Source organism: Nerophis ophidion, linkage group LG16 (genome assembly GCF_033978795.1).
Source record: "Nerophis ophidion isolate RoL-2023_Sa linkage group LG16, RoL_Noph_v1.0, whole genome shotgun sequence".
Taxonomy (NCBI): Eukaryota; Metazoa; Chordata; class Actinopteri; order Syngnathiformes; family Syngnathidae; genus Nerophis; species Nerophis ophidion.
This window is the reverse complement of record NC_084626.1, coordinates 47,919,350-47,934,705: the sequence shown is the minus strand read 5'-3', so window position 1 is coordinate 47,934,705 and position 15,356 is coordinate 47,919,350.

Here is a 15,356-nt window from a genome sequence, read left to right as displayed (position 1 = left end):
TGTGGCAATGTCTGTGTTTCACACCCACTCTCTTGGTACCGTGGCACTGGCACAGACCCGTGCCCAGTTCTTCCCTGGTGAAACAAATGCAGCCAAAGGAGGAGGGTTGGACGCAAAAAGAGACTGCGAAAGGGATTGCAAGTAAAAGGATGTCACCATTTGGACAGGTCATGGGATGAGGACTACTGTGTGGTCTTCAGGAGTAAAATTGGGATCGATGCAGAAGAGAAAACATGTGCGGAGAGTAGAGAGGAATATCTGTCAGACATTTCATTCTTCCTCCGGTTGGCTTGGAAGTGGAGCCAAGCAGACCACTCTAACCCCCCTTGACAGACGTCCTCTCCACTCCGATGGTTCCACCTGCTCCGCCTTCCTGCCTGGTGCCGGTCTCCTCTCATGATCCTCTGTCCTGTCCCGCACATAGCTGCTTATCAGCTGGCCGAGTATTCATACTTCTCTAGCTGGTCCTGCGTATAGAATGTAGACCTGTGTGTACCGGGAGAAGGAAGGATGCGACACCAAGGCAGAACTGCGGTTTACCAGGTTAACTGAAACCTTTGATGAGTGTGTTTAGTTAAAGTTAAAGTTAAAGTACCAATGATTGTCTCACACACACGAGGTGTGGTGAAGTGTGTCCTCTGCATCCGACCCATCCCCTTGTTCACCTCCTGGGAAGCGAGGGGAGCAGTGGGAATCATTTTTGGTGATTTAACCCCCAATTCCAACCCTTGATGCTGAGTGCCAAGCAGGGAGGTAATGGCTCCCATTTTTATAGTCTTTAGGATGACTCGGCCGGGGTTTGAACTCACGACCTACCGATCTCAGGGCGGACACTCTAACCACTAGGCTTGCTACTTCAAGTGAATGAGTGCGGACGATGTGTAGAATTAACCATATAAGTATTACCAGGGTTTGTTGGCTGTGTGGCTGTTAGCCGTTTCCTGGATGCTGTGAGCTGTCTTCTAGTTCCGCATCTTGGGGTTGGTCACCAGCACTTTGTGACAAATTCAAATCCATGGAATCGGTTCATTTCTTTTCGAACAATGAGGAGAACCAGATATCGAACATCATTCCTACCAACGTACTTTGGTCAGTACGTATAAAACACTACAGTCGGTACTCGTCCTGAACTATAACTACCATTGTATCAGCTGTCACATCTTCAAGTCTGTTCTCACTATCAATGACGATATTTCCCAATATCCGTCCAATATTGGGTATCCACCAGTCGTTGTCGTTGTAGCTACTACCTGTATGCTGAATCCGGATAGCTGTTAGCCGTTTCCTGTATGCTGTGAGCGGTCTTCTAGTTCCTAGTTTCCTGGTATCCTGTTTCCTCTCTCCTAGTTTCTGGTTTGTGTTTTACCTTTATTTTGGACATTAAATTATGTTTTCCTCCACCAATCCTGCCGTCTCTGCATCTTGGGGTTCGTCACCAACATTTTGTGACGGATTCAAATCCATTTAAACGGTTCTCTTCTTATCGAACAATGGGGAGAACCGGTTTTCGAACATCATCCTTACCGACGGACTTTGGTCAGTACTTATAAAGATACTACAGTCGGTACTCGTCCCTAACTATAACTACCATTGTATGAGCTGTCACATCTTCAAGTCTGTTCTCACTATTAATGACGATATTTCCCCATATCCGTCCGATATTGGGTATCCACCAGTCGTTGTTGTTGTAGCAACTACCTGTATGCTGAATCCGGATAGCTGTTTGCCGTTTCCTGGATGCTATGAGCTGTCTTCTAGTTATTCGTTTCCGTTTTTTCTGGTATCCTGTTTCCTCTCTCCTAGTTCCTGGTTTGTGTTTTACCTTTATTTTGGACTTTAAATTATGATTCCCTGCACCAAGCCTGCCTACTCCGCATCTTGGGGTTCGTCACCAACACTTTGGGACGAATTCAGATCCATGGAATCGGTTCTTTTCTTTTCGAACAATGAGGAGAACCAGTTTTCGAACATCATCCCTACCGACGTATTTTGGTCAGTACGTATAAAACACTACAGTCGGTACTCGTCCTTAACTATAACTACCATTGTACGAACTGTCACATCTTCAAGGCTGTTCTCACTATTAATAAGTTATTCCCGATAGCCGTTCGATCTTGAATATCCACTAGTCGTTGTCGTTGTAGCTACTACCTGTATGCTGATTCCGGATAGCTGTTAGCCGTTTCCTGTATGCTGTGAGCGGTCTTCTAGTTCCTAGTTTCCTGGTATCCTGTTTCCTCTCTCCTAGTTCCTGGTTTGTGTTTTACCTTTATTTTGGACATTAAGTCATGTTTCCCTGCACCAAGCCTGCCGTCTCTGCATCTTGGGGTTGGTCACCAACACTTTGTGACGGATTCAAATCCATGGAATCGGTTATTTTCTTATCGAACATTGGGGGGAACCGGTTTTCGAACTTCATCCCTACCAACGGACTTCGGTCAGTACGTATAAAGATACTACAGTCGGTACTCGTCCCTAACTATAACTACCATTGTATGAGCTGTCACATCTTCAAGTCTGTTCTCACTATTAATGACGATATTTCCCAATATCCTTCCAATCTTGGGTATCCACCAGTTTTTGTCGTTGTAGCTACTACCTGTATGCGGAATCCGGATAGCTATTAGCCTTTTCCTGGATGCTGTGAACTGCCTTCTAGTTCCTCGTTTCCTGTTTTCCTGGTATCCTGTTGCCTCTCTCCTAGTTCCTGGTTTGTGTTTTACCTTTATTTTGGACATTAAATTATGATTCCCTGCACCAAGCCTGCCGTCTTCGCATCTTGGGGTTCGTCACCAACACTTTGGGAAGGATTCAAATCCATGGAATCGTTTATTTTCCTATCGAACAATGGGGAGAACGTTTTTTTTAACATCATCCCTTCCGACGTATTTCGGTCAGTACGTATAAAACACAACAGTCGGTACTCGTCCTTAACAATAACTACCATTGTATGAGCTGTCACATCTTTAAGGCTGTTCTCACTATTAATGAAGAAATTTCCCAATATCCTTCCAATCTTGGGTATCCACCAGTCGTTGTCGTTATAGCTACTACCTGTATGTTGAATCCGTATAGCTGTTAGCCGTTTCCTATATGCTGTGAGCGGTCTTCTAGTTCCTCGTTTCCTGGTGTCCTGTTTCCTCTCTCTAGTTCCTGGTTTGTGTTTTACATTTATTTTGGACATTAAATCATGTTTCCCTGCACCAAGCCTGCCGTCTCCCCATCTTGGGGTTCGTCACCAACACTTTGGGACGGATTCAAATCCATGGAATCGGTTCTTTTGTTATCGAACCATCGGGAGAACCGGTTTTCGAACATCATTCCTACCGACAGACTTCGATCAGTACGTATAAAAATACTACAGTCGGTAATCGTCCCTAACTATAACTTCTACTTTATGAGCTGTCAAAACTTCAAGGCTGTTCTCAATAATAATGAAGATATTTCCCAATATTCGTCCAATATTGGGTATCCACCAGTCGTTGTCGTTGTAGCTACTACCTGTATGCGGAATCCGGATAGCTATTAGCCTTTTCCTGGATGCTGTGAACTGCCTTCTAGTTCCTCGTTTCCTGTTTTCCTGGTATCCTGTTGCCTCTCTCCTAGTTCCTGGTTTGTGTTTTACCTTTATTTTGGACATTAAGTCATGTTTCCCTGCACCATGCCTGCCGTCTTCCCATCTTGGGGTTCGTCACCAACACTTTGGGACGGATTCAAATCCATGGAATCGGTTCTCTTCTTATCGAACAATGGGGAGAACCAGTTTTCGAACATCATCCCTACCAACGGACTTCGGTCAGTATGTTTAAAGATACTACAGTCGGTACTCGTCCCTAACTATAACTACCATTGGATGAGCTGTCACATCTTCAAGTCTGTTCTCACTATTAATGAAGATATTTTCCAATATCCGTCCGATCTTGGGTATCCACCAGTCGTTGTGGATGAATTATAAAGTTGTAACTAAAACACTTGCGCCACATTGTGTTTGAGTGCTAAAGATGAACTCTTTAAAATGCTGACGTGCGTTTATTTCCATGCCTCATCAAAATGACAGTACATAACAAATTACTGTGTAATGAGGGCACTCAAAGTTGCAAGAAATTCAAACTCTTATCTCTCGGTAACACTTGGTTTAGCATTTTTTTGTTTGTTTAAATATAGCAATGGCCTATTTAGTTTCTGGTTGTCTTAGCTGACAGATTGCTAGGACATGACTGAAGAAGAATGATCGCACTTGTACTGGCGGGCTCAGGTTTTATTGCGCCTACGTGTGTGTGTGTGTGTGTGTGTGTGTGTGTGTGTGTGTGTGTGTGTGTGTGTGTGTGTGTGTGTGTGTGTGTGTGTGTGTGTGTGTTTTAGAGCGAAAGAGGACCTTGTTGAGAGCAGTGTCATTATTTACCCTCCAACAGAGAGCGAATGCTGGTGTGTAGTTGCACCCCCCACTGTCATCATTCTATTAGACTGCAAAGGCTTTTATTTTTAACCGTTGGAACACAATTTATCTGAGTTGTTTTCATTTTGATTAGAGTTAAACAAAGTTCTCCAGAGGAAGGTTAAATGTGGATGACTTTTGACAAGAACAAGAACAATTGATCATATTACGCCTATACTGTACTTTTATACACATATATACCTACATATATATATATTTATACACCTATACTGGCTCACCTGCACTGGCTTCCTGTGCACTTAAGATGTGACTTTAAGGTTTTACTACTTACGTATAAAATACTACACGGTCTAGCTCCATCCTATCTTGCTGATTGTATTGTACCATATGTCCTGGCAAGAAATCTGCTTTCAAAGAACTCCGGCTTATTAGTGATTCCCAGAGCCCAAAAAAAGTCTGCAGGCTATAGAGTGTTTTCTTTTGGGGCTCCAGTACCCGGTAACAGTTAGAGATGCTACCTCAGTAGAAGCATTTAAGTCCCATCTTAAAACTCATTTGTATACTCTAGCTTTTAAATACACCCCCCTTTTAGACCAGTTGATCTGCCAATTATTTTCTTTTCTCCTCTGACCCCATCTCTCTTGTGGAGGGGGGTGGGAGGCACAGGTCCGGTGGCCATGGATGAAATGCTGGCTGTCCAGAGTCGGGACCCGGGGTGGACCGACTTCATGTGTAAGTTATCACACAACTCTAATGCTTAAAGGCCGTTGCTGTGGTTAATATCAATTGTGCTGAAGTTGTACTTTTCTATCCGTGCAAAAAGGGACGACTTGCAATCCTGGATTGCGAGTCGTCTCGTAACAGTGTTTGTGTACGGACCCGGCCTGCTGACTGCCAAGGGCGAACATCGAGTACCGTGACGCAGACAAAGCAGAGACAGGAGGATATCACGAGTGTCAGCACATTTGCATTGTCATGAGGGCAGTTCTCTTGTTTTTTTTTTGTTTTTTTAGGGACCGAATGTCCCTTTGGGACAGAGGACCCTATTGTATTTCTAAGCTTTTATTATTATTATACCGCCGCCTCTTTGATCTGTAATTTGACCCCCTTAACATGCTTCAAAACCTTGGAGAGGACCGCAGATGTGGGTGACCCCTCCCCCCTGTCTGTAATAACAGACACCTTCATAACAACATGTAATATGTACAATATACATACTGCAAGTATATATATATATATATATATATATATATATATATATATATATATATATATATATATATATATATATATATATATATATATTTGCGATGAGTTGGCGAATTGTCCAGAGTGTACTCCGCCTTCAGCTACAATCAGGTGGAAGGCGGTGTACACCCTGGTCAAGTCGCCACCTCGTCGCAGGGCAAACACACACACACACATATATATATATATATATATATATATATACATATATATATATATATATATATATATATATATATATATATATATATATATATATACATATACAGTGGGGCAAAACAGTATTTAGTCAGCCAGCGATTGTGCAAGTTCTCCCACTTAAAATGATGACAAAGGTCTGTAATTTTCATCATAGGTACACTTCAACTGTGAGAGACAGAATGTGAAAAAAAAATCCAGGAATTCACATTTTAGGAATTTTAAATAATTTGTTCGTAAATTATGGTGGAAAATAAGTATTTGGTCAACCATTCAAAGCTCTCACTGATGGAAGGAGGTTTTGGCTCAAAATCTCACAATACATGGCCCCATTCATTCTTTCCTTAACACGGATCAATCGTCCTGTCCCCTTAGCAGAAAAACAGCCCCAAAGCATGATGTTTCCACCTCCATGCTTCACAGTAGGTGTGGTGTTCTTGGGATGCAACTCAGTATTCTTCTTCCTCCAAACACGACCAGTTGTGTTTATACCAAAAAGTTCTATTTTGGTTTCATCTGACCACATGACATTCTCCCAATCCTCTGCTGTATCATCCATGTATCCATTTTGGTATCAACTCAACTCGTGGTGTTTGGAGGAAGAAGAATACTGAGTTGCATCCCAAGAACACCATACCTACTGTGAAGCATGGGGGTGGAAACATCATGCTTTGGGGCTGTTTTTCTGCTAAGGGGACAGGACGATTGATCGGTGTTAAGGAAAGAATGAATGATATTTTGAGCCAAATCCTCCTTCAATCAGTGAGAGCTTTGAATGGTTGACCAAATACTTATTTTCCACCATAATTTACAAATAAATTCTTTAAAATTCCTACAATGTGAATTCCTCGATTTTTTTTTTCATATTCTGTCTCTCACAGTTGAAGTGTACCTATGATGAAAATTACAGACCTCTGTCATCACTTTAAGTGGGAGAACTTGCACAAAATACTTTTTTGCCCCACTGTATATATATATATGTATATATATATATTGGCACTTTAGCATTCACACTAAATTTGTGCCTAAATTGCTTTTTCTAGCTCTTTGAAAACAAATCTACATACTCCACATTATTTGATTTGCCAGTCGGTGGCCTTGAGTGGAACAAGTCTGGGCACCCCTGGATTAGACCAGTCTTAATAAATCATCATCTCCACGTGGGCCAACGAGTGCGGTCCAACACAAGCTGTCGATCCACCCAAACACACACGCTGGATGTATTCCTCTCACCTTGCCTGTGGGTGCAGAAAGCGGCGCTGGGGGAGCGAGAGAGGTGGCGGGGAAGCATGTTTCTTGAACAGGTTGGCGATGATCACACAGACTTGGGGGGGGGGGCACCGTTAATGACTTATTCATGGGCCCTTCTGGCCCCTCGCGGGCCCCTGGGACCGCCGCAGATCCAACAGATGCAAGAGGGGGGGAGATGTAAGGGTAGTGAACGAGAGAAAACAATGCCAGGAAAGAATGGAGGAAAAAAACAAGGGAAGTTAAACCCAGAGAAACCACACCAGTGGCCAGGGTCTAACCTTGGTGCTCCCAGACTTCACATCATCACACTCATGTGCAGCCGAGGAGAAAGTCAATTGTCTTTGACATGCCGGTATGGACCCTGATTTTTATTAGGCGAGATAAAGTCATCCAGTAAAAACAGGAGCGTAGAAAAGATCCGATCGATCTGAGGGAAGTCAAACATTAAGCCTTTTTTACAAGAGTTTTTCAATTTCCCTGCAAAAACAAATAAGGAATAAAGTTCAACCCGGAACTAATTTAGTTCCAAGTCACTACCTTTTGATAGGTGGGCTGTGCTGTCGGAACGCTGATTGGTTGAACTTTTCCTACAACTTACAACTCGATTTATGAGCCTAATTGGCTCGTTGAACCGCAACCAGATGTTAACATTGTGTATGTGCTGAAATATTAATGAATGATTGTTTATCAAAATATAACTATAGATGTAAACATTGTGTATGTGCCGAAAGATACATTTATGATTGTTTATCAAAATATAATTACAGATATAAACATTGAGTATGTGCTGAAAAATTAATTTATAATTGTTTATCAAAATATAACTATAGATGTAAACATTGTGTATGTGCTGAATGATTGTTTTAGGATTGTTTATCAAAATATAACTATAGATTTCAACATTGTGTATGTGCTGAAAGTTGTTTTATGATTGTTTATCAAAATAGAACTATAGATGTCAACATTGTGTATGTGCTGAAAGATTGTTTTATGATTGTTTCTCAAAATATAACTATGGATGTCAACATTGTGTATGTGCTGAAAGATTAATTTATGATTGTTTATCAAAATATAACTATAGATTTCAACATTGTGTATGTGCTGAAAGTTGTTTTATGATTGTTTATCAAAATATAACTATAGATGTCAACATTGTGTATGTGCTGAAAGATTGTTTTATGATTGTTTATCAAAATATAACCATAGATGTCAACATCATGTATGTGCTGAAAGATTGTTTTATGATTGTTTATCAAAATATAACTATAAATGTCAACATTGTGTATGTGCTGAAACATTGTTTTATGATTGTTTATCAAATTATAACTACGGATGTCAACATTGTGTATGTGCTGAAAAAATAATTTATGATTGTTTATCAAAATATAACTATAGATGTCAACATTGTGTATGTGCTGAAAGATTGTTTTATGATTGTTTATCAAAATATAACTATAGATGTCAACATTGTGTATGTGCTGAAAGATTGTTTTATGAGTGTTTATCAAAATATAACTATGGTTATAAACATTGTGTATGTGCTGAAAGATACATTTATGATTGTTTATCGAAATATAACTATAGATGTCAACATTGTGTATGTGCTGAAAGATTGTTTTATGATTGTTTATCAAAATATAACCATAGATGTCAACATCATGTATGTGCTGAAAGATTGTTTTATGATTGTTTATCAAAATATAACTATAGATGTCAACATTGTGTATGTGCTGAAAGATTGTTTTATGATTGTTTATCAAAATATAACCATAGATGTCAACATCATGTATGTGCTGAAAGATTGTTTTATGATTGTTTATCAAAATATAACTATAAATGTCAACATTGTGTATGTGCTGAAACATTGTTTTATGATTGTTTATCAAATTATAACTACGGATGTCAACATTGTGTATGTGCTGAAAAAATAATTTATGATTGTTTATCAAAATATAACTATGGATGTCAACATTGTGTATGTGCTGAAAGATTGTTTTATGATTGTTTATCAAAATATAACTATAGATGTCAACATTGTGTATGTGCTGAAAGATTGTTTTATGAGTGTTTATCAAAATATAACTATGGTTATAAACATTGTGTATGTGCTGAAAGATACATTTATGATTGTTTATCGAAATATAACTATAGATGTCAACATTGTGTATGTGCTGAAAGATTGTTTTATGATTGTTTATCAAAATATAACCATAGATGTCAACATCATGTATGTGCTGAAAGATTGTTTTATGATTGTTTATCAAAATATAACTATAGATGTCAACATTGTGTATGTGCTGAAAGATTGTTTTATGATTGTTTATCAAAATATAACCATGGATGTCAACATCATGTATGTGCTGAAAGATTGTTTTATGATTGTATATCAAAATATAACTATAAATGTCAACATTGTGTATGTGCTGAAACATTGTTTTATGATTGTTTATCAAATTATAACTACGGATGTCAACATTGTGTATGTGCTGAAAAAATAATTTATGATTGTTTATCAAAATATAACTATAGATGTCAACATTGTGTATGTGCTGAAAGATTTTTTTTAGGATTGTTTATCAAAATATAACTATAGATCTAAACATTGTGTATGTGCTGAAAGATACATTTATGATTGTTTATCAAAATATAACTATAGATGTCAACTTTGTGTATGTACTGAAAGATTTATTTATGATTGTATATCAAAATATAACTATAGATCTAAACATTGTGTATGTGGTGAAAGATTGTTTTATGATTGTTTATCAAAATATAACTACAGATGTCAACATTGTGTATGTGCTGATATTTGTTTCCTCAGAGGTCTTTTAAATCCAAGCAATATGGAAGAGGTGTAGAAAATGGATGGATTAATGATTTTTCATTTTGAACTGAATTATAAAGTTATTGCTTATAACGTACAAACTTGTGTTTTCTCTCCACAGACAGATGACTTCATAACCACTGTAAGTATCATCAATGCAGTCTCATTAGAATCTAATTTTAGAGACGGCAGCATTTGAAATATTGATCGCAAACTTTGCGATTTTTTTCCCATCTTTTTGTGCTTTAAAGAACAATTCAACATGAAAACATTGATGAGATTGTTAAGGCTTGCCTCAACTCCTCCTGGAGTTACGCAGTCCTTGTGATGATTTTTTTATATATTTTCTTTCATTTGATTGATATCAAACACTTGTTTACAAGGCTCCCATCGTACAAAACCTGCGGTTGTTTATCTGAAATCTCTGTCTTCATCAAAGTTGCCTTGAAAGGCGAGATAAGGGCTGCGCAAATCCTTGTTAACCCGCCAGCCAACACTTTCCCTGTGAAAGAAGGAGGTGGCAGGCAGCTGCTGATGGAGTGGCAGATACCCACAAATAATTGTTCATGGGGCTCTGGAGGCCCTTCTTTGCTTTTAATTGCTGAAAGGTGCAGGCGGCAGAATTTGAAATGTCTGAGATGTTTCTTTTTAAGCCGCAGAAAGTGTCAGATAAAACCCCCCGTGGACCAGTTTCGGCTCCGATGCTGACTTGTTGTTTGTGTCGTTTCGGATAAAGTCGGCTCACTTTTGCAAGCACTCGTCTTTGACCTGAAGTCCCATCTGGTTTCTGTCATGATCCACGACTTGTGTCATGTCATATTCTGGTTTTGGTTCTGTTTTGTATCTCGTCTCGTTATGTGACTCCCTTAGTTCCTGGTGGCACTTCTTATTTTGTTCCGTTTCTATAGTTACCCATTTGTTTTTCACACGCACCTGATTGTTGATTATCCCTTCTATTTAAGCCCGCCTTTGTTTACTATTGGTTTTCGTACTGTAATTTTCCTTCTAGCATTAAACGATTACAGTTGGTACAAAATGCGGCTGCTAGACTTTTGACAAGAACAAGAAAGTTGGATCATGTTACGCCTGTACTGGCTCACCTGCACTGGCTTCCTGTGCACTTAAGGTTTTACTACTTACGTATAAAATACTACACGGTCTAGCTCCATCCTATCTTGCCATATGTCCCGGAAAGAAATCTGCGTTCAAAGGACTCCGGCTTATTAGTGATTCTCAAAGCCCAAAAAAAGTCTGCGGGCTATAGAGCGTTTTCCGTTCGGGCTCCAGTACTCTGGAATGCCCTCCCGGTAACAGTTCGAGATGCTACCTCAGTAAAAGCATTTAAGTCTCACCTTAAAACTCATTTGTATACTCTGGCCTTTAAATAGACCTCCTTTTTAGACCAGTTGATCTGCCGCTTCTTTTCTTTTTCTCCTCTGTGCCCCCCTCCCTTGTGGAGGGGGTCCGGTCCGATGACCATGGATAAAGTACTGGCTGTCCAGAGTCGAGACCCAGGATGGACCGCTCGCCTGGGTATCGGCTGGGGACATCTCTACGCTGCTGATCCGCCTCCGCTTGATATGGTTTCCTGTGAACGGGACTCTCGCTGCTGTCTTGGATCCGCTTTGAACTGAACTCTCGCGGCTGTGTTGGAGCCACTATGGATTGAACTTTCACAGTATCATGTTAGACCCGCTCAACATCCATTGCTTTCGGTCCCCTAGAGGGGGAGGGGGTTGCCCACATTTGAGGTCCTCTCCAAGGTTTCTCATAGTCATCATTGTCACTGGCGTCCCACTGGGTGTGAGTTTTCCTTGCCCTTATGTGGGTTCTTCTGAGGATGTTGTAGTCGTAGTGGTTTGTACAGTCCTTTGAGACATTTGTATTTAGGGTTATATAAATAAATATTGATTGATTGACTGACTATGCAACAGGTGACGTCGCTATCCCGCATTGTGGTAAAATACTTTTTGTGTTCATCAGCTTCCACGCTATTCCTCTGTTTGTTTCCCTAGCTTACATGCTAGCGCCTTTAGTTCCTTCTAGCTCCCATGTTCAGTTTGTTTTGTCTTTAGCGCCTTGTGCAAGTGTTTTCTGTTCGTACCCTGTTTTTGTAGTGTTAAATAAATCATCATCCTACCTTCACGCTGCATCCACGAGAGAACACAACTTCACCACGATGCCACCCAAGCGTCACAGTTTCATTTGTTGTCATTTCATTAATGTATTCAAAACTGTTTCAGGCGAAGACAAGGTGTCACCACCAGAACAGGACTCAGTTTCTGCACCTGCGGTTCCCACACAAGGTTGTAACGTTGTTTGTCAATACTGTCTGCTCTCATTTTGTCGCACAATTGACCTACTGTGTACCTACTCTCTGTCCTCCCCCTGTCCGGCTGTGTGTGTGTCTGTCTGTCTGTGTGTGTGTGTGTGTGTGTGTGCGTGTGGTACACAGAACATCAATTTCCACACTTCTATTAGCCCTGGGTCTAGTGGACCCGGACCTCTTATATGTAATAGAAATGTGTAGGGGGGGTGTATGGTGTGTGGTCATTAAATATGTATTCTGATACATGTTTTTCACAGAAAATGAGCCAAAGTCAATGAGTCTCAGTTCGAAAAATGAATTAATTGTTGCAAATATGCCGACTCCCCCAATTTTTCCGGATAACAGTGTCTCTCCCAGGACGAACATTCTCCGATTTTCACCCGGTCAACAATAATGACGGCGTACCGTGATGGCAATGCTTTTAATATCCCCTAAAACATGTCGTCCCCTCTGTCAACACAGGCAAATGACTGCATGGCATACTTGTTCAACAGCCACACAGGTTACACTGAGGGTTGTGATATAAACAACTTTAAAGGGGAACATTATCACCAAACCTATGTAAGCGTCAATATATACCTTGATGGTGCAGAAAAAAGACCATATATTTTTTTAACTGATTTCCGAACTCTAAATGGGTGAATTTTGGCGAATCAAACGCCTTTCTGTTTATTGCTCTGGAGGCGATGACGTCGGAACGTGACGTCACCGAGGTAATACAGCCACCATTTTCATTTTCTACACATTACACACCCGGGTCTCAGCTCTGTTATTTTCCGTTTTTTCGACTATTTTTTGGAACCTTGGAGACATCATGCCTCGTCGGTGTGTTGTCGGAGGGTGTAACAACACTAACAGGGAGGGATTCAAGTTGCACCACTGGCAAGAAGATGCGAAAGTGTCTGCCGCCAGACCCCCATTGAATGTATTGTAGTGTCTCCACATTTGACTGGCGATGACAGACATCAATCAATCAATCAATCAATGTTTACTTATATAGCCCTAAATCACTAGTGTCTCAAAGGGCTGCACAAACCACCACGACATCCTCGGTAGGCCCACATAAGGGCAAGGAAAACTCACACCCAGTGGGACGTCGGTGATAATGATGACGATGAGAACCTTGGAGAGGAGGAAAGCAATGGATGTGGAGCGGGTCTAATATGATACTGTGAAAGTTCAATCCATAATGGATTCACACAGTCGCGAGACTCCAGTCCAAAGCGGATCCGACACAGCAGTGAGAGTCCTGTTCACAGCGGAGCTAGCAGGAAACCATCCCAAGCGGAGGCGGATCAGCAGCGCAGAGATGTCCCCAGCCGATACACAGGCAAGCAGTACATGGCCACCGGATCGGACCGGACCCCCTCCACAAGGGAGAGTGGGACATAGGAGAAAAAGAAAAGAAACGGCAGATCAACTGCTCTAAAAAGGGAGTCTATTTAAAGGCTAGAGTATACAAATGAGTATTAAGGTGAGACTTAAATGCTTCTACTGAGGTAGCATCTCGAACTGTTACTGGGAGGGCATTCCAGAGTACTGGAGCCCGAAATGAAAACGCTCTATAGCCCGCAGACTTTTTTTGGGCTTTGGGAATCACTAATAAGCCGGAGTCCTTTGAACGCAGATTTCTTGCCGGGACATATGGTACAATACAATCGGCAAGGTAGCTCATGGCACAGAGATGTATGGATAACCTGCAGATGCATTTGCAACGATACAAAATCACAAATGTGAGTTTTGTTGTTGACTTATGTGCTAATCAGACATATTTGGTTGCGGCGTGACTGCCAGCTAATCGATGCTAACATGCTACGCTCATCGACGCTAACATGCTATTTACCGGCGATGACAGACATGGCACAGAGATGTATGGATAACCTGCAGATGCATTTGCAATGATAAAGTCAGTGAAATCACAAAGGTGAGTTTTGTTGATGTTGACTTATGTGCTAATCAGACATATTTGGTCGTGGCGTGACTGCCAGCTAATCGATGCTAACATGCTATTTACCGGCGTTGCTGAAGCAGACATGCCACGGAGATGTATGGATAACCTGCAGATGCATTTGCAATTATATTACGTTTCCTTCCACCCACATTTAATGCGAAACAAACACTTACCAATCGACGGATTTAAGTTGCTCCATTATCACAAAATGCGAAAGTCCTGATTGTTTGGTTCGCACATTTTACTGGCGATGCTAACGCAGCTATTCGGCCATGCTATGGCTATGAATAGCGTCTATAGCTATTCGCTCAATAGCTTCAGTTTCTTCTTCAATACTTTCATACTCCAACCATCCGTTTCAATACATGCGTAACCTGTTGAATCGCTTAAGCCGCTGAAATCCGAGTCTGAATCCGAGCTAATGTCGCTGTGGTACTCCCATTGTTTGTTTACATTGGCAGCACTGTATGACGTCACAGGAAAATGGATAGTGGTTTCGAAGATACCGAATATAAGGCACTTTAAAGCTTTATTTAGGGATATTCCGGGACCGGTAAAATTTTGAAAAAAAACAAAAAAAACAACAAGCCACTGGGAACTGATTTTTATTGTTTTTAACCCCTTTTGAAATTGTGATAATGTTCCCCTTTAACACTCTTACTAATATGCGCCACACTGAGAACCCACACCAAACAAGAATGAGAGACACATTTCGGGAGAACATCCGCACTGTGACACAACATAAACACAACATAACAAATACCCAGAATCCCATGCATCCCTTACTGTTCCGGGCTACATTATACGCCAAAAAATTAGGAGGGTTGGCAAGTGTGATGCTGTCATATAAAACTCATATGTTCATATTAAGGTGCGAGCCGCGTGTCTGAGACCCCTGGTTTATACAGTACATAGCACAAAGCAAAAAAACCTTTGAATGCAGTGTTATTTCATTTTAAATTTCAAAAGAGTTTTGTGGCTCCCGTTGTTTTTTTAATTTTGTGAAACAGGTCAAAATGGCTTTTTGAGTGGTAAAGGTTGCCGACCCCTGCAATAGATGTTTGATCATTTTATTTAAAATATTCAAATATTACCGTCGCTTTGCTAGAAAGCCCAGATTTCGCCGAAAGATTCCTCAAAGACAAGCGCGACCTTGAGA